Genomic DNA, 24214 nt, shown 5'->3' on the forward strand with positions numbered 1-24214 from the left:
TTCAATTGTAAAAACGTGCCAGCAGTAGAAATATATTGCCAAGTACTTGAGGTGTCCGGCCTGAAACGTACAAGTGACAGCAAGGAAAGTAAATGGCTACGAGAGTTCGAAGACTATCAAAACAATTGAAGACTTTGTGGTAAAAAGAGGTTAAGTCCAAAAATAGAAATGTAAAGGAGGTAGCTTCACAAAGGTTTCCACTCATCCGATTTTCTTCAAACTTGGCACATACATAGCAAACAAAATATATATCGACAGGTGGTGTTTTGCTTTTTCCGTAAAATAGATTAAGGGGCAAGGGCACCCTTTTCAAAAATGGGCCCACTTGATTAAAAGGGCCACATTAAAGAAACGAAATTCTGCCGATGCAAAGACGACTTCAAAGTAGGAAATACTGTTTTTTTATTTTTTTGCGAGAAAAGATTGTCAGTGAGCAATGGCTACGTTGGAAATGACAAGGACCTGCACAATGTTTAGAGAAATAGATTTCGGTGGGATTGCTTGAAATCGTGATATGTTGTAGATACTGTGTACCTGAAGAAAGTATCAATTGGCAAAATAAGAAATACTGACCGTTTGGCCACTACAGGGCCACTTTTTTGAAAACAGTCAAAGATTACGATATTCTGGATTTCAGTAAAAATGACCGAAACCGTGAAGAGTTGTAGATATATTGATTCTAACAAAATTCTTAACGGACATAACCACCAGCCACTGACCGCTTGTCCACTACAGAGCCAGTTTCTTGAAAGCAGCAGAAGATACTATATTCTGGATTTCGCTGAAACTGACTATAAGTCTGATATTTTGTAGGTATTGTGATAGTGAAAAAGTCTCAATAGGCACAACCACCAATCACTGACCGTTTGGCCACTCCAGAGCCACATTTTTGTAAACAGTAGAAGATAACGGTATTCTGGATTCCGGTAAAAATGAATGAAGCCGTCATATGTTGTATATATTGTGAACTGAGAAAATGTCCCAATTTGTACAACCATCCATCACTGATCGTTTTAACACTATAGGGCCACTATTTAACAGGACGGATAGGGATTTCAAGAAAATCATTTACTTTTACGTTGACGGCCGTTGATACCCTTTCTATTTGTCACAGCGACATGAACTTTACCTTGTTTTAAATGTTATGGAACGGAAATTCCAACGTGCTAGCTTTTGTAACCCTCTTGTCAAACTTGTAGAAGAAGAAGAAGCCGAACATTTTTAAGAAAATGAGATATTTTGTTTTCGGAAATTTGTCAAAAGCTGGCAACACTGTTACTTGTCATACGCAGGAAAATATTTTCACATGTACGCCAGTCATTGGGTACAATCATGCAAAAAGTGAAGGGCAAAAGTTCAAAACCAAATGAGAAAAAAAACGAATATATTTTGAACGAGAATCACCCTGTACATATTTTTCGAAATATTTTAGTCTACCCTGACGTCCGTAATTGACACAGATATATAAGCCATACCTCATTTGAAGCTTTTGGGACACTGATTTAGACGAAATAGCTTCTGTGCCTCTCGTGCCCAACCCGTAAAATAAGTTGAAAAAGAAATTTAAAAAATGAGATAAAAATACATTTTCCCGAAGTTGGCAACACTATTTTGTCGTCCGCAAGGTTGGCCATAAACAGGGTATCGTTAGTTTGGATGTTTCTTTATCTTTATTGATACCACCTTTATATTTGTAGCTTCTTTGGAGGTAGAGTCTCCATGTCCCAAATGCTGATTGGGAGGGGAAATTTGTACATCCAACTTCTCCCCCTACCCTTCCGCTACTGGACTCCCGATGTAGATGAAATGCACATCGTTGGAAAGTTTATCCATCCTAAAGAGAAACACGCCTAAATCATCTCATCAGGTTATTTAGAAGCGAAGTGATGGAGGTTTAAACTGCTGGCTCAACCCTCTTGAGTCCTTCGTCCTGTAAGGGTTAATTGAGCAGAAGGTAACGGTATCCTGGTTTTCAATGTAATTGTTTGAAACTGTTATATGTTGCTGACCGTTTGACCACTACGAGGCAACTTTTTTTTTGCAAACAGTAGAAGGTAACTGTATTCTGAATTTCGGTATAATTGCTTCAAACCATAATATGTTATTAATATTGGGTCCAGAGAAAAATTTCAGTGGGCACAACCACCCATCACTGACCGTTTGACAACTTCAGGACCACGTTTTTTGACAACAGCATAAGGTAGGTTGGGATTTCGGTGGAATTGGTTGAAACATTGATATATTTTGATTCTGAGAAAACGTCTCAATGGACACAACCACAAATCACTGACCATTTGGCAACTACAGAACCACATCTCTTAAAACAGCAGAAGGTAAGGATATTCTGGAATTTTAATATAATTGTATGATGCCACGAAAAGTCCTATCCAACAACCCGGAAAAGGGGTGGGGAGAGTAGCGTGTAACATCATTTAAACATAGACAACATTCCGATGTGCATTTTGAGGGACAAAGGAAAACCCTGGAAAGCACTAGACAATTTTTCTCAGGATCATGACATCTACAACGTATCACACTTTCATTCATTTTCACCGTAATCAAAAATATTCTTACACCTGGCTGTTTTCAAAAGTCCTGACCTCTAGTGGGCATACGGTTAACAATTGATGGTTGTGTCCAATAAGACTTTCATTCACGATGAGAAGATCTACAACATATCACAAATTTACTCATTCTTACAGAAATCCAGAACATGGTTATACTTGGCTCTTTTCAAGAAAGTAACCCTATGGTGACCAAACTATTAGTGACTTCTGGTTGTGCCCATTAAGACGTTTTCTCATGATATCAATATCTACAACATATCACTGTTTCTGTCATTTTGACCGAAATCCAGCATATCCCTCGGCTCGGCTGCTTTTAAAAAAGTGTACTCGTACTGGCCAAATGGCCAGTAATTGGTAGCTTTGTCCATTAAGACGTTTTCTCAGATCACAATACCTACAACATTTCGCAGTTTCAAGTAATTTCACCGAAATTCAGAATACCATTACCTTCTGCTCTTTAAAAAAAATTAAAAGGATTGTTGTGGCCAAACGGTCAGTGATGGATGGTGGTAAAAATTGAGACTGTTTCTCAGAATAACAATATCTTGAACACATCACGTTTTCATTCATTTTTACTGAATTCCAGAATACCGCTACCTTCTCTTTTTTCCAAAATTTGGCCAAACGGTCAGTGATTGGTGTCTGTGCGTATTGAGACTTTTTCTTAAGATCATAATATCTATAACATATCTCAGGGTCAGTGATTTTCATCGAAATACAGAATATCGTAATCCTCGGCTTATTTCAAAAAAGCGACCCTGTAGTGATCAAACTGTCAGTGATTTTTGGTTGTGCCCATTGAGAGTTTTTCCAGGTACACAATATCTACAACATATCACGAGTTCAAGAATTCCACCGAAATCTAATTTCCGTAAACATTGTCCGGGTCCTTTGTCATTTCGAAGGGAGCCATTGCCTTCTAAAACTCTTTTCTTGCAAAAACGACAAAACCCGTATTTCCTACTTCGAAGTCATCTTTGAATCGGCAGTTTCGTTCCTTTAATGTGGCCCTTTTAATCAAGAGGGCCCAATTTTGAAAACGGTTTCTTTGCCCCTATAACCTATTTTCCGAAGGAAACAAAAAAATCTGTTGATTTATTTTCGGTTTCCTATATATTTGCCATGTTTGCAGAAAGTCGGATGAGTTGAAACCGTTGTGAAGCTACCTCCTTTACATTTTCAGTTTTTCGGACCTGTTTTTGCCGAAAAGTCTTCAAATTTCATGATGACCAGCGAAGAGATCTACTTTTGTAATTACATACCAGTTCTGGCGTCCAGTTGATGTGTTAATTCAAGAAATCATTCGTTTCAAAATTTGCAAATAGTCACTCGAATTTCGCAGTTTTCATTGTCAGTGATGTACAATATCGAAATTCGAACCACAAAGTAGCTAAAACTATGAGCAAAATAGGTTTACAGACTGGTTACTAAAGAGCACATAGGAAGACAATGCTTTTCTCTTTCTAATTTTTGAACCGATATTATCATGAAAATGATGTCATCGTCGTAGACCACCGGTTAGACCACATTGTCAGATGGGATGGAACCTCCGATTCCAGTATGAGATTAACATAAATTAATGTAATGGACACACAAGACATCTCGAGTTTAAATGAAAGGCAAACAAACGTTATTACACGTGTGTAAGTTACTCCAGTTAATATTAAAGGAAAAATTACAAACTCAGCTGGACGACTTTGAAAAAGCTTCGATATACTCTACAGATTACGTACTGTTATTTGCTGTTTAAGTGCTGTATTACAATATCCAGTTTCTTAAACTCAAGAAGGAGTCATATATTTTGGATTGAATCTACTAATTACAAATATTAAAAGGGCATGGAAACACATAAATAGAGCCTTGTGTAGCAGTAACTGCACTACTTATGCTTTCATTGACAACTCAAACTTACATAAAATAACCTTCATACAAATAGATTGTGCATATATCGGCATAAAGTGCAATATGATATATGAGTAACGAAGATTAGTGAAGAAAGGAAAGGAAGATGTACAGACTAAACATGGTGGGAAAACAGAACGTTATTAATGTGAATATTTTCTCCATATATACAGGGTGACCGTGTGACTATGTTACAAAATTTAAGGGATGATTCCTGACACGGAAACAAAAAAAAAGTTCAAATAAACTTTTGTCCAACGTACATACTTTCGGAGCTACAAGGTGCCGAAAGCGTGGGAATATGACATTCAAAGCTCTATAGCTCGACTATGGTGAATGATAGAGCTAATGCGGCATGGTCACGTCAAAGACACCGAAGCTGTTGGATTCAAAAATGCTTAGGTCGAGATCGTGCAATTCGTGCACAAAGGATTCCCCAAAGGAGCGTAGAGATTCCCGGATAATCTGTCAAGAAAGATGGGACGAAAAGGATACGGATGAATAGCTGTCCCAACTACTAGCAATAATGCGTCTGTACTAACTCGATATCTTGCACAAGCACAAAATGGCGAACAGTTTTATACGTGCCATGTGTAGTTGCATAACGCGCACTAAATAATAGTGGGAAAATATGAAAGGAAAATGTGAATAAAAAGGTACAAATGGTAAATACATGATAGTACACTCTCCTGTTCATTGTACGTATAGACGCGTTTAATAAAGGGAATAATCATGAAACGTACTAAAATGTTGTACAAACATCACACTAGCATTGTTTTCTTCCATGTAGTTTTGTCATTGAAAGGAAGTAAAACTAAGGGGGAAAACCGGGGGATATGGGTGCGTTCTTCCAGGCAGAAATCTGATTTTATTTGATGATACGAGCCGAGGATACTTTTTACGAGATGGGGATTTTTCCGCCATCACATGTTAATGTGACCACTGCTAGAGAACAACAGTAAAATATCCGTTTCTTATCATTAGCCGTAATGTGAGTTATCCGAACATTGAAAAAGAACAAAGAAAAACAATTTATCAGACGTCTGTTTTAGTCGCTGCTTCCGATGTTTTGCAGGACTGATTCCGGGATTTTGTCTAGAATGCTTAACATGTCGTCATATTGTTATCGTTTATAAGATATTTTGTTTTCACAGACGGTGTTATCACCTGAAGTACGCCACAGTTTGCAGGTTCGATCACAAGCATTTGTTCTTCCTTCTGTCGTAGAAAACAATCGAAGGTAACGAAAGTATAAGACAACCCTACTAGAAGGCGTTGTGGAAGGTGGAAGGTCATTCTTCATGTGTTTTGTTCGTAGCGTACGAGTTCCTGAGTGCAGTTTGTGCTTTGCTTGTTCGAATGTGAAATCAAATGGAGTATTCGATAGCAGAACTTGCGGACATGATATTTGTATACGGTCAAGCAAATGGCGACAGTCGAGAAGCGGATAGATTATATCGACGGAAGTATCCACAAAGAAGACATCCAGCCCATACTATGTTTGCCAGATTTTTTCAACGCTTATGAGACACGGGGAATTTACAATCTCAATACTACGACCAAGGAAGATGGAGAACCACAAGGACTCCGGACTTTGAAGAACAAGTGCTTGATCGTTTCGCCCAAGACCCAACAGTAAGTACCCGGAAAGTAGCGCGTGAAAGGGGAGTAGCACAAGATACTGTTTGGAAAGTAGTACATGAGCAACAGTTACACCCCTATCATCCGCAGAGGGTTCAGGCCTTACGTCCAACTGACTTTCAACCTCGCGTTCGGTTTTGTGAGTGGTTTCTCCAACGCTCTGTAATTGATCCGCAGTTTGCTTCCTACGTGCTTTTCACCGACGAAGCTTGTTTTACGAAAGACGTGATATTTAATAGTCACAATAGTCATGTATGAACAGACAAAAATCCTTATGCAATTGTGGAAAGGGGCCACCAAGACCGATTCGCCATAAATATGTGGGCGGGTATTATCAGTGATCAGATAATAGGTCCATATTTACTACCACAACGATTAACTGCACCAGTGTATACGAGATTCCTGCGAGACATACTTCCAGAGTTATTAGAGGATGTCCCTCTCGGTGTTCGTCAACGGATGTGGTTTCAACATGATGGCGCCCCAGCCCACTTTTCAGCTAGTACTCGAAAGTATTTGAATCAAACGATTCGTGACAGATGGATTGGAAGATGCGGTCCTTGTAATTGGCCTGCACGTTCCCCAGATTTGCTCCACTTGATTTTTTCTTGTGGGGTCATGTCAAAACACTTGTCTATGAACCGCCTATAGACAACGCAGAAGAACTATTAGCACGAACACTCGCTGCCTGTGATACTATAAGAACAGATCCTGGGTTGTTACAGCGGATGCGTCAGAACTTACTGCGACGCTGTAACGTCTGTGTTGAAGTAGAGGGACGCCATGCCCATCACCTATTGTAGGATAATTGGGAGATTTGTCTCGTTTACAGGTCATTGATGATGTTCTTGGCTGCATTCAATCCTGCTGTAAAATGTTGATTGAAGACATTATTCCCTTTCTTGTGACTTTTGCTTTTAGGAAACAACCTCTTTTGCATTATGGTTGTTTCGCTCAGTTTTGTTTATTTGTTTTCAATGACAACAATACATGGAAGAAAGACTTTAATAGTGTGATCCTTTTACAACATTTTAGTACGTTTCATGACTATTACCTTTTATTAAAAGCGTCTCTTCAATGATAGGCAACGTAATATCATGTATTTACCATTTGTACCAAATTATTCACATTTTCCTTTCATGTTTCCCACCCTTATTTAGTGCGCGTTATGCAACCACACATGGCACGTATAAAACTTTTCGCCATTTTGTGCTTGTGCGAGATATCGACTTAGTACAGACGCATTATTGCTAGTAGTTGGGACAGCTATTCATCCGTATCCTTTTCGACCCATCTTTCTTGACAAATTATCCGGAAATCCCTACGCTTTGTGTACGAATCCTTTGGGGAATCCTTTGTGCACGAATTGCACGATCTCGACCTAAGCATTTTTGAATACAGCAGCTTCGGTGTCTTTGACGTGACCATGCCGCATTAGCTCTATCATTCACCATAGTCGAGCTATAGAGCTTTGAATGTCATTTTCCCACGCTTTCGGCACCTTGTAGCTCCGAAATTATGTACGTTGGACAAAAGTTTATTTGAACTTTTTTTCTTGTTTCCGTGTCAGGAATCATCCCTTAAATTTTGCAACATAGTCATGCGGTCACCCTGTATATATATATCTATATATCTATATCTATCTATCTATCTATCTATCTATCTATCTATCTATATATATATATATATATATATATATATATGTGTGTGTGTGTGTGTGTGTGTGTGTGTGTGTGCATTGTAATTTCTCCGACAAAATAGTTTTATTTTTTTAATCAACACCATGTGTTTGGCTATGAATTATCACAATCAATATTCGTGTGATGCAAGAGCAACGCAAGACCATCCACTATAAAGGTTTAGGTATAAACCACAACTTTTATCACTTTCGACTGGTTAACTCCTTTATTTTATCGGCACTCAAGTTTAAGGATACTCTTTACCAAAAAAATCAGCCAGCTTGCAGTGGAGCTTCATGGTTCCCCTTTCTCGCGTAGCTTGTTTTAGTATCTGAGGGAATCCTACCTCTATATGCTTCCACTTGAGCACTTTTAACCCTAACCTACTTCACTCAGCTTACAGTAGAGCCATTACGGGAACATTGTTTTGTTGCTTGAGTCTTTACGCACGTAGGTTTATTGAAATTGGTACTTAGTTAAGAGAACTGTTTTATAGAGCTCTATACTACGGCGCTTTGAGGAATTCAAACTGAAATATGAGCAAAGTGTTTTCTTGTGAATCTCTTTTCCCTCTTCCTGCTTTCTTCCATCACTAACCTACAAAGTTGTGCAGATAGATAGAACCACCAGTATTCCCAATGTCGGCCTAACATGAACAAATGTGCAGATTAATTTTGTCCGAAAGTTACTAATTTAAACGAAAATGATATCGTATTTATGATTATTAATGCATCAAACTAGCTTAGGAAATCATTTTCTTTTATTTTTGTTTGAAAATTAGAAAAAAAGGCGTCGTTGAATTGGAAAAAAACTCATAATTTTACATTGTAGAATTCTCCAACTCAATCCACGCAGACTGAACTGAATATCTCCTACCTTACGTTCTTTATTTCTTAAATAGAAATTGCGGTAACATATTTTTGGTACTTGAAATAAATTCCGTTAGTGTATTGTTTTATCTTGTCTGGAACTGAACACTTTTTGCCACCAACTGGGTGAGGAAAAGACAATCTGGCAATCTGGAACATGGCTTAACATTTTTACCGTCTTTCAATATTTCGCACTTAACTACAATGGAAAAATTACTGAAGACTCCGAATATTTATGTTATGTTATTTGGCCACTTGGTATTTCTTAGTCATGGACAGTGAACAAAAAGGAGATGCTGCTTCCTCTGTATTTACAGGATATTATATATTAGATTTAACACTTAAAGGCTCAAGCCGGATTTGAAATTCTTATATAGGGACAACTGAAGACTAAATTCCCATATCTTAAATAAACCCAAATTTACCTTCTACGGGGGAACCTAAATCTTTCAGATAAAACGACAAGAGAATCAACCTATTGATGCCCTCTTCTTTTACGAAAATTAAAAGCAGTACGACAGGATATATTACAAGCAACAGGGGAGTAGAACGTTCTCTACCTTTATCTATGACTAAATAGAAAATTTATGCAAAGAATAGGCTTAGAAAAATTCCAAACTGTCCAAGACCTAAAAAATCTCCAAGCGATGGCAACGGCGCATAATCTCCTGAAAGAAAAGCAATCATCTTCAAGCAATGACTCGGTTGTTACAGCCTATTCACTTTGTTCACATTATTCTATCACTTCACCGATGCCAATTAATGATCTGCACACACCTGATGTTGCTAGCTCTTCTTTATCTACATATAGAAGAGCAATATAGCCATACTGTATATAATTAACAATGTGTTCTTCAGACATACGGAACTAACGAAATTTCCGACAAACCAAATCTGCATAAATAATTTCTTCCGCACATCACTAGAGGATCCAGATTAAATCCGAAAATCGTCCTCCCCAGCAGGCACATTTGCTATAATCCTCTCCTAAACGTAACAACTATAGCTAATAGGGCGGTACGAAAAGAAATAATTTTTCCATTTCTAGCCATAATTGGATCTTTGCTATAGTGCTCAAAAGTTGCCGTCGATACAAACAAGAAAAAATTCAAAAAGAAAAGCTTTTATTTATATATCTTGCGGTTCCGCATCGCGGTTGAAATTTAAAAAATCCAGTAAGAACAATAAGTTTTTAATATTTTTTTCTAAATATACAGAATAATATAGCATGATGACCCTATATAGTCTAAGGGTTTCTTCAAGTATGTAAAAACAGCTTTAAAATAAATAAACAATTTTTATATCGTATCTTTTGGTTGCACAAGGCTGTCAAAAATTTGCAGTTTCCGAATTTAGCAAAATTTTAGATGTATCTTGTTTTACTTTTTTTATTTTCTTAAAACAAGTAGGAGAAGGACGCAGTAGGGATCCAGGCGTATAGCAGTGTTTTACCTTCAACCCTTAGGCCCGACCTAAACCGGCCGAAACTAGTATGCTGCTATGTGGTAATATGGTATTATGCCTATTTCCATGCAGACTACCCGATCTATAAACAAGATAAAACATAACTTTTCCTATTCTGCTGGTGAATTTTTTGCTAGGTATATGTGAGCGTTGTATTGGGCCTGCCAGCTCTTACGAAGAGCGTGAGTGTCCATAGGAACACCAGACTGTATCAAACTTCTCTTTTGATCGATTTTCTCTTAGCTGTTAAAGTGAATATCGTATTTCATGATTTTTTGAAAACATATTATGAGAATTCGTATATCTAAGTGCCCCAAAAGACCTTGAATTGGCCTTGATATATTGATTTGTATCACATTCCCATAGAACAAAGAACTATAACGTTAACACTGTCGAAATTTACTATCGATCCTAGTCCCTGAGATATTGTTTTAAAACACATTCTCATATAAAACCATGACTAGTAATGAAATTCACTTATGCAGAGAACCCCAAAGATCAAATTATGCGAACGAGTTTGAAATAAGTATAGATTTGATTTCACACGAGAAATTAGATGTGGTTAATGCGATATAAACAAAATAAAACATGATTGTTCCTCCTCTTTGTCGCATTAAATGTTGAATATGGTATTAATTCAATGAACAACAAATTACTTTGTTTTGGACTGAATTGTGATACATTCGAACAAGAGATTTGTGTTTGGAGTGTTTGGCTTTGTGTTTGGAGTGAAGTGAAATTTAACAGAATGTGTAAAACTTGTACATTTGATTCCAAACTAATAGATTCAATTATGGCTGGTTTATTTGATAGTGTACAAACACAGTCAAGTTTGACGGAAAGCGATACTCTTCCGTTGAAGGGTATCAATGAAGTGGACTTCTGCTCATAAAGAAGAAGAAAATGTTTTTTTCATTTATACTGAACAGTGTAGTACATTTAATATTATTATTATTATTATTATTATTATTATTATTATTATTATTATTAATAATAATAATAATAATAATATAGTGAAATTGAAATCCTTTATTATTTTTACATAAAATTTTTATTTTCTGATCGTTTAATACGTTCAAATACGATAGAATTTTAAAATTAGAATACTAATGATGATATTACTCCTCTACTTGTCTTTTAGGAATTAAGATACTTCATTTAGAATTGTTGATCTGAAAATAAACTGTACGGATATCTTCTTTCTACTAAGGAAACACTGTACACTTATATCTATAGCGGCAGTCTTTAGTTCAATCGCAGTACGACGTCTACGATGAATAATATTGTTTTTGTAGATTTTTGGAATTTACCAGAAAGTCCACACGACGTGAGCTGTGATCGAATCAGGGACCCAAAGAACTGGATGTAAACCCTCTACTACTGAGCCACCATACCCCTCAACCTAAAATGTAATAGGTTTCTACATCATGTGAAGATCTCAGGAAAAATAAAGATCTGATCGGATTAAATATATTCTTGCAGAACTAAATTCTTGTTATCTATTATAATTTTGCTTTATGGCGATTAAAGTTAAAACCAAAAATGATTTCTATCATTAACAATTTGAAAAGAGGTTTAAGAGAGGTAATTCGACATAGGCTATTCTCGGAACGGTGAATTGTTTTTAAGGAAACCAGTTCTAGATCTTACCGTTTTGCTCTTTGATAAAGTGTTAAAACCAGAAATAATTTCTATCATTTCAATTTGAAAAGAATTAAAGAGATGATAGAGTTTATTTTGGAACGGTGAATAGTTTCCAAAGAAACCAGCTCTCGATCTTACCATTTTGGGTATTGATTCTCGAAGTATTCTCAAAGAATCCAGTTCACGATCTTACCATTTTCGGTATTGATTCTGGAAATATTCTCAAAGAAACCAGTTCTCGATCTTATCGTTTTGTGTATTGATTCTCGAAGTATTCTAAAAAGTCTTTTATCGTCTCGTCTCGTTTTGAAATTGTAAGTACAAAATGTATGCCCTGATTTTATCTAGAAGTTATCAGCGGGTTATTAATATGACACCCGCGCTAGTCACTAAAGCATCAAAATTTCAGTCAGTCAATTACACAAATAGACAGCCCTTTTATGTCGCTTCCTGTGTGTGTGTGTGTGTGTGTGTGTGTGTGAAAGAAGAGGAAGAATGCAATGTCATAACATTTGCGGCTGCGAGCAAGCATTAAACATCTCGTTTCTGAGAAATGTGATTATAATAATCTGTATTCCTTCACAGAGGACGGCAATGTTACGCAGACCAGCGGGAAAGACTAAAAGAAGCTTTTTATTACTAGTTGTCGTGCACTGTGGCAGAGTGCTTACGTATAGTGCATGCAGTCCATAGTTCGACCTCCGAACAAGTAAGCTTATAATGAACAACATCGAGTCCGTGAGTTTTCATGGGCTACTCACACATTCTCATTCTACTAATTATTCAATCATTCATTTTTCTTAATCACCCGTCTCCCTTAGCATAATAGGAATAATCGTGGTACGTTAAACTGAAATATGTTCTTACGCTTCGAACGTAAGAAACATGTGAACTGTGGGTCAGTGGTAAAGCAACGACTTATTCTTTCAGATGGACACTTAGTGTAGTAGAGCAATGTTCCGTAACACAGTGCATGCGGTCCCTAGTTCGACCTCCGAACAAGTAAGCTTATAATGAACAACATCGTACATAACATGTAGTTCTCCAGACAGAAGGTGTACAAGATAATTTTTTTAATGAAATATAATTATTGAATCTTGAATCAGGGATCAAAAAATTTTTGAACGGCCCCCTAAATCGACTTTTCGTATTTTTAAGGGAATAAGATCATAATAGTGAGTTAAGTGATAATCTGGATCTGGCTACACGTTATGTAGTTGTCCAGATATAAGACGTACAAGAGAACTTTTGATTCAAAATATTTTGGATTTTGGGTGAAGGTATCACAAACTTTTTGAACGTACCTCTAAATTGAGTTTTTTTATTTGCTACGGAATAAGAACATCATACTGTCTTAAGCGGCGGTTTTTGCAATCATTGAGACATCATGCCATTCTTAAGAGAGAGAGAGAGACAGAGGGAGAGAAAGAGAGATATGAAATATTTCAGTTTAACGCCCCACAAATATGCTCCTTACGCTAAAGGAACACATTTTTAAGAAAAGTGCTGGATTACAATGTGAAAAGAGAGAGCCCCGACAAAAGAGAGTGTGATATTGCCCATACCAAATTTACTTAATCGCAGGACAAACCAGGGACACTAAGCACAAGAGATTAGTATTCTTTATCATTCTGACGGTCAATCCACAGCGCAAATGCAGTGATCATTTTGTATTCTCACGTGCGAACAGTCATCCCTTTACTTACTTAATATAAATAAAGTAAAACTCTTTATCTGTCTATTTGTTTGTCTAATGTATGTGCTCTGGGACCACCAAACAACATTATTTTAACACTGAACATTAGTTCCATGGTAGAATGAAGAAGTAATTGGGACGAAACGGCAGAGCCCCGTGAAAACCCCTAGAGCACAGTGTTTGTCCAGTACAAAGTCCATACGGTTCGAAGTGGAGTCGAATCAAGGACCCTTGAGTTTTCGTAATTGCCGCGGAATAAGAACATCATACTAAGTTAAGTGATAGTTTTCGCAATCATTCAGACATCATACCCCATCGTAGAAAAGAAAGAGAGAGAGATGAAATCTTTCAGTTCAACGTCCCACAAATATGCTCCTTATGGTGTAAAACGGACGATATTAGTCTCAAATACATATTTTTTTCTGGCCCTGGTTTTTATTGATATTGGTGCATTAGTATCGTATTTGCAAAGTGGAAATGTATGTTTAACATATAGAGGAATTTAGATTAATTTATCATGACGTAACATGTACGATCTTGAATTTATTAAATTGATATCTTCATCGTAAGTGTATAAAACATGTATAAATAGGATGAAACATGACTATTATTAACGGAATGAACATCAGTTTTCCAAGTTTGTCACTCGATAAGAACGGCTGTGTGAAAATTTGCTGATGAAGGATTAACATTGGAAATGACCATGGTTTGCTAAGAACAACTCATAGATTTAGTTATGGTTGATTTATTTGATAGTGAGCAAAAAGAATCAAGGTATTGATGGAATGGACTTTTGGTCATAAAGATGAAGAAGAAGAAGAAGAAGAAGAAATATTTTTCATTTATACTGAGCAATGTAGCACTAAATTTAGTGCATTTAATAATAATAATAATAATAATAATAATAATAATAATAATAATAATAATAATAATAATAAGGAAATTGAAATCCTTTATTCCACGTAAATATGTATTTTGTGATTGTTTAGTCGCCTAAATATAATATTTTTTTTATTAGTGTTCTTATGATGGTACTCTTCCGATATTTGTATTGTAGGAATAAAGAAAATTCATTTAGAATGATTGATCTGGAGATTTTCTCGTTCGCGTTCATACTCAAAAATAAATTGAGAAGAAATTCGTGAATTCGTAATCAAGAAAGAAAGTTATCTTTTTCGTTTATTAGGTTTTGCAGAAGTCTTATCTCGTGTTAATTTGCGAACATGACTAAATTCGTGTGTAAAGTGACACAATGCCATAATATTTTATTTCTCGAAATTAAAACTTAGAACGCAGTACTGTAGTTAGAATTTTCAAGTTTATTATGATAGGTATATTACTCTTGGTTCAGAGTAGAATACGTTTTAATGTAATATTTATTTGATAACGAATCAGAAATTTCTACATAGAAGCGACATATCAGTGTTGGTTTTTATAACAGCATTTCACAGAATCTAAGTTATCTTCTGTATATACGATAGGTCAGTGTTTCTTTCTTTAGACATAGATTATCTTTTGTTATTCAACATTATGTCACTTGATGTGAGAACGTCACTTTTCATATGTTTTGCCTTCTCACTTTTTGCACATGCAGCCTGGGGAGTTCGGTTCCGCTGATGTGGAAGTCAGTCAAAAATGTTTATACATGTCCCACTTTTCAGTTTTACGTCCCATGATTATTCCGCTTAGGCTAAATGAGACGGTAATGATGAGAAAAGAGTGAAATGATGAAATGAATGGAAAACGGAAGAACTCCGAGAAAATCCACAAGCACGGGTTTTGTCCATCAGAAAGTTCACAGGACTCGAGCTGTGATCGAATCTGTTATCCAAAGTACTGGTGTAAATCCTCTACCACTGAGCCACCACACTCCTCAAAATTAAAATGTAATAGGTTTGTACATCATGTAAGTTCCCCCGGAAAAATAAAGCCACGTCCCTCAAATATGCACTCTCCAACAAAAAGAACGTTGGATTTCAATATGAATCACTCTGTTCAACGTGTTGGATATTTAAAATTCATAATATTATTGACCATTCATTTAGATTGCACAGCTTATTGGAGATATTGAAAACGATAAAGTAATGTTCCAAAAATTGTATATGACATTAGAGCCATGGAAGGGGTAGAATATATACAGGGTGGACTATTTTTCGCGAAACGCACTAGTATCTTGTAAACTAATGAAAGAAAATGCGGAAATTTTTCCATGCAAATTTGGGCGAGGGAACATGTTTCCATGTACTACTCGATATCACCAAATTAACAGGGTTGCCAACCCAAAACTAAGTTATATTTTTTTCAAACGGTACTACGTCAGGTTATTACAATTTTTAAATCTAAATTTAAAACAAAAAAACAATATCACACTTGTTGTTTTATGTTGTAAACTAAAGAAGCTGCAGCATCACAAACATTCAAATTTATCCAAATTTTATAGGTATCTTCTTTATTTCAAAAAGTCCTCTGGTAAGTATCACATCTAATTACATAGATTAGTTACAAAAGACGTAATGATCATAATGCAGAGTTCTGCATATTGATATTTTAAACTGTTCCGGATATATAATGGTTATTGTTAAAGTTGGAAACATTAAAATAGCGTATTTGCGAGAAATTTAGAAAATGACATTTAATTTCTATCTTTCTTTGACATCTCTGGAATAGTTTTTTGCTATGTGTAATTAGAACAAGTTCTCTACTTTACAAAATTTTTAGCTGAGTTGACAACTTTAACTTAATTATAATATCTTCAGAACGGTTTAAAATAACAAATTGCGTTAAAACAACAAATTATACCTTTACGTCTTTTGGTACTAATCTGTATAATTAGATGTGATAAGTAAATGACGACATATTGAAATAAAGCTTTTTAAAGTCAAATTTTCAAATCCTTGAAGCTTTATTCGTATTTATTCGAAACACGTCATACCATGGAACTAAAATACTGCCCTAACGTACGTTGGATGTGTATTGTCCGGTCCATGTCATGCCTTGATTTATTACTCTTGTAGATCCCGATAAAATGTTTATATGCGTGAATGTTTGTGATGTATTAGTTTCCTAAGTTCGCAACACTGAACAACATGTCTGATATTGTATGTTTTTGATATAAATTTACTTTTACAAGTCGTAATAACCTGACGTAGTGCTGTTTGATAAAATATGAATTTGTGATTGGTTGGCAACACTGTTATTTTGGTGGTATTGAAGAGTATGCCGGAAAAGTAACCTTGCCGATATTTGTAAATTTCGTGTTAATGATAATAATTAAATAAAAAGCAGGTGATAAATATTAGGTCTATGGTAAGAGTTGCCTTGATGGCGGCCATGTTCTAATCCGTCATTTTAAATTAGACAAAAGTTTTAAACAAAACGCATAATATTGACACATTATTTACAAGGTGGGGTAAAGGGCTAATACATATGCTGCAACAATATTTAATTTACCTGTAACTTTATACCAATTGCGCGTAAAACAAAATTGACGTCACCATTGTTCTTCTGATTAAATTTGCGCCTTAAATCATGTATCACATGACCCTATTCCTATTTTAAAAACTTAACCTTAATTCAAAATGGCGGGTTTCAAGATGGCCGCCGTCAGGTATACCCTTGCTATATGACTTCCCCCTAATCCTAATGTGTACCCATATATTTGTTATTCACCTTTTCGTTACAAAAGGTATTAGAGAACTTTTACCTCCAACTGTATGAAGACTATTCTGTACTTCCATGTGATGTTCTGGTAGCTGTATCTCCTAATCCTAATGTGTACCCATATATTTGTTATTCACCTTTTCGTTACAAAAGGTATTAGAGAACTTTTACCTCCAACTGTATGAAGACTATTCTGTACTTCCATGTGATGTTCTGGTAGCTGTATCTCCTAAACCCCTGGAGCTTCGCACCTACAACCTCACTGAAATACTGACCAAATTTAGTACTATTTTCTCATATGTGTCTCAGTCAGCAACTCGATTCACCCAAACGTAAGGTTTACTTGTCACTAGAATAATAGTGTGTCTGTTTCGAGCAAGCGGTCATAAAGTAAAATAAATTAACTAATTTCCAAAGAGGCCAAATTATTAAAGCTCGGATACATGGTGTTAGCGTGGTGAAAGTTGGAAGTATGCTGAGTGTGTCGCGAGTAACAACATTTAGGTGACGGTCAAAGTGATGAAATTGTACAAAATTTACGGGGAACCTCATCCTCGAAGAGGAGCAGTGGTTAAAAGAATATCCTCGGTGAAAGGTCCCACGTATCGCTGTGCGATATTACGATATATCGATTGGTAGATATTTTTAAGTATCGAAAACTTTGAAGATCGGTGTTTTTAATATTTCAATATTTTTCAATATTTCGGTATTTTTCAGTATTACGATATTACGATTCTTCGATACTTTTAATGTTTTAATATGTCCATGTTTCACAATATGTCTATATTTTCTATTTAACCTCTTCAATACCAGGTAATTATCTGCAATCATACAAATTTATATATTTGTGAATTTGTATCGTTGGAAAAGAAAATTTGTATAATTTTAAAATTGGGGTGTTCTAAAACATTGAAATGACGTTTTGTAAGAAGACAGTACCTAGGCATATTTATTTTAATAACCCGAACCTGCTTAATCGAAAAAATAAAGAAAACCTGTGAATTTCAGTATAATTGTTATCTAGTGCACTATGTATATTAGAGTTGTTCAACTATCAAAATACGAGCACAATATGTTAAAGGTGTCTACCAAAGTGGGCTTGTAAGGTAAATTACGACAGTAAAATATAAAGTGATATTTTGTAAAACAAACAGATGTAATACTTTCTCGTGTTCTGACGGTTGATAACAAAAATAGGAACAGTGAACAGTCTGATGCGACAAAACTTCTAAGTCTTAAGGACATGACTTCCCTCCGGAGCCGAGTCTGGTGTTGAAATTGCAATATTTATTATTATTATGTCCCTTCTTTCTTCTGTATTTCATATCTCTTTTACTTTACATGGAAATCATCAGGACAGTTTTTATTTTCTCAATACACAAAAACATATTTCACTTAGCGCACTTGAAACTTTTTGATGTCGATCACCCAACCTTTGCCCATCTTTGGTAGTTTTTGTCTTCAGCTTTCTTTCTTTACATATCTGCATCACATTCATCCGTTTCTTCAGATCATTAAGCAAGAGTTGTTGATTGATTCAGGGCTTAGCATCCTATACAACACCGAGACTATAGGAAACATGAAATGCAGCTTAACACGGGATCCTAACCACATGAGGTCCCACCAGAAATCGAACCCGGGTTTCACGCACTTAAGGCGCGCATGCTTACCATGTAACCACTAGGGAATATGAGAGCGGAAGTCCAGTAAGTCTTTCTAAGAGTATCCGAAACTAAAATTGTATTTTCTATGGACTTCCTGCGAATTCACTAAATACACTTCCACTCAATACCCATATTCCCAACGTACCAACATTTTCTCTTCCACATCTACAAATGCTTAACAATTTAACAATCACACCTGGAGTTGTAAACATGTCATATATCTCGGTCACCAAAGATTACGTGGCCACCACAGATCTGAGACAATGGTAGTGGCGTGTTATGGGCAACTCTATACTACGTGAGGGGTAGTAGAATGTGAATGGACAGTGAGCTGAGCAGTGTTATTGTAAAATGGGTGTTCTATTTAGTTTTCAAGGAAGGAAAATTGTTTCTCCGTCAAGTTCTGCAAGCGCGACAAAACTTACAGCCCTGTTAGGTGTGCCGCAAAGGACAGTGTCCAAAGTGATGACAACCTAAAACACTGACGTCAAATACTCATTCGCGAAGTGAAACAGTGGATGGAACACCGCCGTTGACAGATCTCGCCAAGCCTTATGGCGTATTGTCACTCTGAATCATCGTCTGACTGCGGAACAAATAATGGAGAAACAAACAGCATCTTCCTCAACCGGCGTCGACAATCAGTCTGCCAAGTTTCATGACATGAATATGACCTGACATGGATGGCCTTCATAATGGACCATGACGCTTTGGCACAATGTCAACAGTAAAACATGTCGACTGTTGTGTGTCGTTGTAGGCTCAAATATCCTGTTTTCAGTAGATTCTGTGCTGACGCATACCGGTTGTACCAGTGCCCGTAATTTTGTCGCCATTTTTGGGAATCAGGTATCTTATGGTCCAATTGTCTCCGTTATGAAACAGAAGAACACTGAGAAAACCCATTGAATACAAAGAAGTTTTTCCGCACCTGAGGTATGGGTAGGTAATGCAAAACCTCAACCCACCTAGCATCTTGCAGACAGAGGAAAGACATAAACACGCTGTTACAAATCTTTACAGGAAAAATAACTGGAGAACGAGTAATTTCGTTGAGAACTTGTACCAAAATTGTAAACCAAGTATTCCAATTCCGAGTATCAACGAAGGTCATGATTTTTCGAAATTGTTCACAGCTGAAAAATTTAGAAACGAAGAAAAATGTTATTTTATAGAAAGAACTCGACTAAAGAAAATATAGCAACCGTCTAATTACCGTTTGAGGAATCCAGGGGAAATGCGGGATATCCACTTTTGGGCGAAATTTCGATTTTCATGCCATCTTTTTGAGCACGCTGTGAGTTTCATTCAAAATATCGAAAAGGGGGGAAAGGCTTACGGTTTAGCTTATACAGCAGTTTAAAAATCCTTTTAAAATGGAAGTAGGTATCGTCATCACTTACATTGAAAGAAAGGGGAATTCATTTTACTCTTATTTTTCCCTCTCTTTTGTCTATAACGTCCAACTGTATTTATGTTACAATGTTGACTGATCATATAGCTAAATGTAGCTTCAACAATCTATTTCTTTAAAAAGATAGTAAGACAAATCATCTCCGAATATCCATAATCTTGAGCTTTTCTGTTACTGTTGCAGTAGTCAACATAAGGACTACACTTTATTCAGATGCCTTCCTTGCATTGCACATAAAATACACTGGTTCATTTTCTTTCAAGTAACATTCCCAGTTCGTGTCATTCCTACCTTGAACGTGATAAGAACATGAGACTGGTGAACATAAAATCAAGAGATCAAATATCAGAGATTTGGAATAATGTAATCAAAGGCAGCAGAGTGAAACGTACATCATATAAAGTAAGTGAATTTACAGTTTCATAATTCGGGGTTGGATATCATTCTTACAACCACTGTACTTGGGAAAATGCTCATTCCACTCTAGGCTAATCATGAGCTTTGAGTAGACAAAAGTCACCCATGTTTTGTGACACCTAGGGAGACTTATAATGGACTTTGGTTTTCTTCTGTGATTCACCTACTATTAACAAATGGCCCACCACAACCAGATTTATTGGAGGGAGAATTCTTTATTCCATAAATGAGTTGCGTCGGAAAACTGGATGCTTATACCATAAGTTGTATTAATGTTGAGATATAGTACAATAACACTGCACGGGAGACCGCGTTCGATTCCCGGTGGGAGCTCATGTGGATCGGATTCCACGTTAATCAGTAGGTCCAGGCTGCTGAAAGGGACGCTAAACTGAAATTCAACTCAACAACTCAATAACGCTGCAATAATGTGCAAAGGACCGCATATATATGGCTATGAAATCAGACGAAAAATCGAATGAAAAGAAGGCCATAATTGTAAAACTCATATTATGCATCCGTGATATTGATCTGTCATGGACATGCGTGCAATACAGGTATATCAAATGAATTATTATCAAATGAGTTAAAGTATATAACTATTGTTCCAGAACCCGATTTTTAAAATTCTAATGTCGTTAAACTTGCTTAAGAAACTGCACCTTTCGGTAAGCAATGTCAAATAGTCGTTTAAAAGGTATTGACTCTCAGGTCAACAAAGTCAATGAAACTCTGTACCGCACTTGTTCTCCTTGTTTCACTCTCCCATACTTGATATTGATTAGAGGATAAAAGTACATTTCCAAGATTTCGTTGTACATTAAGGAACTGGGTTAATTCGGTTGAGAACAGTTTGAATAGGATGCTATGACCAACATCATAATTATTGGTGGGATTTACAAGATCGTTTCTTCTTTCTTAATGGGAAGTTGCCTATCTAGGAAGAAAAATGGTAGGATCTGTATGCTTTGAATGTCTTATGCAGCCTATACACTTAAGTCTTCTATACGAAACTCCAAAATAAATAATTAGCGGAGTAAAGGAGAACAAAGATGTCTTATTTTTAATGGAATGGAATAGCGGACTCAATATACACGATATATGGAGAAAGATATTGGATAAAACAGAGAAGAAAGAAGAGGTAAAAACAGGCGTATTGAACAGGGGATAGACAATTAAAAGTTTTATTTTCGAAAGTGAATGTTATTCATACACAGGTGTGCCAATTAAAAGTTTAGCTCTTAAGTGAAAATTGATCATTAAAAGTTGCATATCTATTAATTAAAAATTGTTAAAGGAAATTATGAATATGATTGGTTCATGGAATGACCTCCTCTCATTTTAAGAAGTATGTAAGCTGTAATCTTAGAAATTGAATTTTATAATGTGTCTGATGAATGCAAAGTTAATTTGCCGAAACTGTCGCTAAAGTGAAATTTCCCTTTACATCTGAACACGAATTGTCCTTGATAATTTGAAGAATTTTTTGGTAGAAAATATAATTTTAAATTTTCGGATTTACATAAGTGGTTTGCAATTAACGTCGATGGCACTGATAGTTAAATTTCTGAGTGTGCTTCACAGAAAAACAGTCTAGAGGAGCTCCAGGCTGTTTTTTTTACAGTAAAAACTATCAGAGGGCGATAAACATCGGACTAATACGAAGATTTTGGTCTTCTAAATCCGCGTTTTTTTTACGAAGCTTAAATTTTAATTAGGTCACTCAAAAATGTGGCATTCTTAATAGATGCCCTTTATTATTATTTTCAGTTAAGTGTTATTAATGACCAGACTATCCTTAGAGGGGCGCGGTGGCTCAGTGGTAGAGCGTTCACCTGCGATGCTTGGGGTCTCTGGTTCGATCCCAGCTCGCGCCGTGTGAACTTTGTGCTTGACAAACACCGTGCTCGTGGGTTTTCTCGGGGTCCTCTTGTTTCCTCCCACTTTCTTCATTCGACAATTTCACTCATCTCTCATTATCAACGTCTCCTTTAGCCTAACCGGCATAACCGTGGGACGTTAAACTTACAGATTTCGTTTCATTTTCAGAGTATCCTCTTAAGAATATAGAACAGAGTAGAACGATAAATACTTATAGAATACTGTATAGAATACTGATGGAGAGATATAGAATATAGAGATATATAGTGATACAGAATACTGATACGAAGCTAAATCTACTGATACCTCAGTTGATTAATTTATGATAAAAAGGCAACTGAAACTTTATCCAAACGGAAATGATCAACAAAACTTTTAAATACATTTTTCTTAGGTATTCTTGTGTTTGAAAATAATTGAATCCAATGCTTCATAATGGCCTAACATTTTATGATAAAGGGAAACATTCCTGCAAACACTAAAATGAGGAAATGTGTGAGCGCGTTGTGACACGGGTACTGCTGAAGCTCTAGGCTACTCAATCGAGAAATATGAAAATGTACAAAGTAAAAGAATAGCTCCTCATAAAAGACAAAATGTTACCGGATAAGCACAGAATAATTCCATATAAGCATGGGCGTCTCTTGAATGTTATAATTGATGGGTACAATAAAAGCATTATAATGCATGTAGACTTAACTAAAGTTATGTTGAAATGGTAAATCAATTGGATCGATATTTGAATTAAAATCTAATGAGTTTCAATTTTTAGTCTTCCAAACTATGTTATACATAAATATCGGTAGTTTTACAAAACGGCTGTACCCATCCTTCCATTTGTCGACGGGGATTAGAACAAAACTGGTGAGATATATCGAGAAGTGGTTTTCGAAAATAGAATCAGCGTCTCAAGAATAGGCACCATTTTATCCTCCTTTAATCCACTATTGAAGTCCTAAGTGGTAAAAGTCAACCTTATACAATCTCAACATTGATTGCCTTAAAATTAACATAGTAATAACAGTAATAATCAAACATCTTTTCAAGACTTTTCGCAATACTATGATTATTGTCAATGCCAGATGAGCTACCTGGAAACATCTCGTATCATTTGCTACCACTAATGTAACTTCTCACTTGATGTGCTGTAGAACATGTTGTTTTTGGGAATCAATTCAATTTTTGAAAGATTTTAGAATCTTCATCCATATGGTAGTAAAACCAAAAGCATTATAAATGAAATGTTACTTCCGGTCGAAGTATTGATATCCAAAAAAAAAGAAAAAGTAAGATATATCGAAAACCAGTTTTTCAATCGATTCATTGTCCCAAAATAGGTTTCTTTTTACTCCGTTAATATGCTGTTGAAACAGAAATGGTAGAAATTAAGCATAACAAAAGCTGTACTAGATACTGACAAATAATTTCCAGAAATCGATTCTGTGTCTCAAAAAAGAATCTGTATTTATTTACTATAGTCCGAAATTGTAATATTTTACTACTGTTTCCGGTTTCAATATTGATCTACACAGAGGGAGGGAAAGAGAGAGAGCAAAAGTAAGATATAGAAAATGCGATTTCTGGAATATATTATACTGCTGAAGAATAGATTCAATCGGCTCTGGTAAGTCTCTATTCAAACTGGAAGTGGTAGAAGAAAACCGTATCCGGTTTCAAGATTAATTGCCATAGAATAAAAGCTTCAATATATAACGA

The sequence above is a fragment of the Thermobia domestica genome, chromosome 4, assembly GCF_964235325.1.
Source record: "Thermobia domestica chromosome 4, izTheDome1.hap1.1, whole genome shotgun sequence".
NCBI lineage: Eukaryota > Metazoa > Arthropoda > Insecta > Zygentoma > Lepismatidae > Thermobia > Thermobia domestica.